Below are 3,036 nucleotides of genomic sequence, written 5' to 3'. Positions count from 1 at the left end.
GCAATCTGGAAAAGAAGGAATATCTGGGATATGATCATTATGATAATACTTATGAAACAGTTACACACCTAAATTAAAATTATTCAGAAAATATTTTAGCTAGAACCTCCAGGATTTCATTTTATCTATAAAAGGTCCCTATAATTCTGTCTTTGAAGAAAATAGAATTTTTAAAGATGTCCTAGTAAACTGAATTTCACCAAGACTTTCCTGTTCAAATTTTATTTTAAATTTAGTGTTTCAGGTCACTACTTCAAAACAAAAAAGAACAAAGCATATTTTATACAATTTCTGCACATCAGAGGTTTGTTTACATGGCTCTGACTACTATCTGACAATCACATCATTCAGATACTGTTGATTTCCTGGTGTAATCTAAACATAAGCTGTACTAAATTTTCTCCTGCCACCATCTGCCACCATAATTTTTCATTGGTGACTCTGCCTTTCATGGATGACTAGGACCTTAGTTATCTGGCAGCCTGGCACTGGTACTTAGTGGATATTATATAGTATTTATTAAATTCGACTGAAATGTTCAATTTCTCACCTCAAAATAACCTGGTATATATTTACATGTCCTATTTTCTCCTTACATTAAACAGCACATGAAATTGCTGTTATTTGGCTATTTTTGATCAAAATAAAACAATTTCATGTGGTCTATATGATTCAACATAATATTTCAAAGGAACAGCTATTGTTTTTTCCAAGGCTATTCCCATTACTTTTTCTCTTGAAGATACTCTTTCTGCTGGGTGCAGTGGCTCACCCCTGTAATCCCAGCTACTCAGGAGGCTGAGGTGGGAGGATCACTAGAGGCCAGGAGTTTGAGACCAGCCTGGGCAATATAGCGAGACCCTGTCTCTGCACCTGCCCCCCGGCCAAAAAAAATTAGTCACTGTGGTGTTGCACACCTGTAGTCAGTCCTAGCTACTCGGGAGGCCAAAACCGGAGGATTGTTTGAGCCCAGGAGTTTGAGGCTGCAGTGAGCTATGACTGTGCCACTGTACTCCAGCCTGGGCAACAGAGGGAGATCCCATCTCTTAAAAAACAAAATGAACAAAAAACCCAAAAAGATATTCTTTCTGACTCCTTCAGGATATCAATATGGCATTTGTAAGCCCCCTCCTCTCTTTAATTTCTCCCTTTCCGCTGGTCTCTTCTCCTCCATTCATAGGTTTTCCCAATTTAGGAAAGACTCATCATGTGACAAGCTCCCTTTCTGAGCTACCACCTTTCATTCATCAAACAGTTATTGAGTATCTACTTGCCATGTGAAACTGTGCCATGTGCTTGAGATACAAAAACCCGAAAAAGATCCAGCCTTTCTCTTAAGGTATCGATAATCCACATGCAAAGATTATAAAGCAGTATGACAAATGCCATGACAGAGAGAGCCACAGGATGGTACAGGCACATGTAAGAGAGGCATGTAACCCAAACTAATGGGTTAGAGAAGTCTGCCTTAGCTGGGTCTTAAAGGAGTTATCAGTGAGAGAATGGGGGACAGAACGAGAAGGTTGGTCCAATCCTTTTGTTTTTCTCACCATGAAACTTCTCAAAAGAGTGGTCTACTATGTCAATGTTAACATAACCCATATTTTAAAATTAGTGTTTTTTAAAAAATTATTCATTCATATATATGTGTACATGCTTGAATTTGCCCGTGTCTTTTTGCAGCAGGGCAAGCTCCCTTTTGATATATTTCCTAGGTAAAACTGCATTTAACTACTTATTCTTTAATCTTCTGCGATCTGATTTTCTTCTCTTCTACTCTACTAAAACTGGTTTCTCAAAATTCAAAGACCATCTACATATAAAATCGAACAACCTTTAATCAGTTCTCTTCCCCAACCGCTCTGCAACTTTCGATACTGATCTTGACAATGTTATCACCTCCAGGTCACTGGGATCATTCCCTGCTTTCAGTTTCTTTGGTACTAATGCCAAAGAAAAATGCTAATATTTGGTACTAATCAGGTGCTAGTTTTATTTTCTTTAATTATTTTTTTTCAGTGTAATCAGGTACTAGTTCTAGATTTACGTATGCAATATTTTTTAGATTGTACATCTTATGTGTTTGTCTTATTTCCCCAATTAGATTGAAAGATTCTTAAAAAGTAGGGATAAAAGTAAAGACAAAAGCGAACGAAATTATACGACAGTTTTGAAGTAGTCCTTCTGGTACATACTGATTGGAAAACAGTGACCTCAAATGCAGTTTGTGGTTAGAAGGATTTTATTTCAACATCTGTTACAGGAATATGCAAATCCTAGTCTGAAAACAAAGCAAAGTCACAAGTTCAGAGGTAGGAGTTCTGTTTATGTCGAGAATGCAGCTACCAAGCTTTCATTGCTCCAGAGTTCTGTACGGCCTTAGTAACGCAGCAACAGAAAAGACAGCCTTGTGAACAAAAGGACACTGACCCGCTCTCCGCTGTGGCTACTCAGACCATTTATCCTTTGGCAAGAAAGGGTGTGCTGCTGCCGCTGCAACGTGGTTCTACTCAGTTCTCACAAAGTTAAATGAGTGGCAATGTTGTGCAGCTGTCCAGAAGGATGAGCTGGCATTCAGAAACCAGTTTAAAATCCACATGTCTTCCCTACACTACAGCGAGTTTCCTTACGGAGCATCCTACTCATCACTGAATCTCTGCTGCTGTGCATTATGTTTTGACACATTATAGGTACTTGAATATCTGCCTGCATAAGTGGTTGGAAGGAGCAGGGTTAAGCTCACAGACTGTGAAGACTGACTGAGTTAGAATCCCAGTTTAATCCAGTTCAAATTAAGTAAAATCAAATTATAATTTATTTGTTGTGTGAGCTTGGAGAAGTTACTGTATTGTGATTTTTTTATCTGTAAATGGGGATGATGACGGAATTTACCACATAGGGTTACTAGGAGGACTAAATAAGTTAAAACACATGAAGTAGTTAGAACAAAGTCCAGTACTGAAGTAAGCACTAAATAAATGTTGGCTATTATTATCTGTTATACAAATCAGCAACTAAAAACAATTATATATGATT

The 3,036-nt window shown here is 37.8% G+C and overlaps 1 protein-coding gene across 3 annotated transcripts in view; it reads right to left on the bottom strand.

Annotated features, from left to right (window-relative positions):
• RASA2 (RAS p21 protein activator 2) overlaps positions 1–3,036 on the bottom strand; it is a 131,775-nt gene that overhangs the window by 30,686 nt on the left and 98,053 nt on the right. The gene's annotated exons all lie outside the window — the stretch shown is intronic.

This window comes from Propithecus coquereli, unplaced genomic scaffold (assembly GCF_000956105.1).
Source record: "Propithecus coquereli isolate 6110/MARCELLA unplaced genomic scaffold, Pcoq_1.0 Scaffold268, whole genome shotgun sequence".
In the NCBI taxonomy this organism is placed as follows: Eukaryota; Metazoa; Chordata; class Mammalia; order Primates; family Indriidae; genus Propithecus; species Propithecus coquereli.
This window is presented reverse-complemented; position numbering and strand designations above follow the sequence as displayed.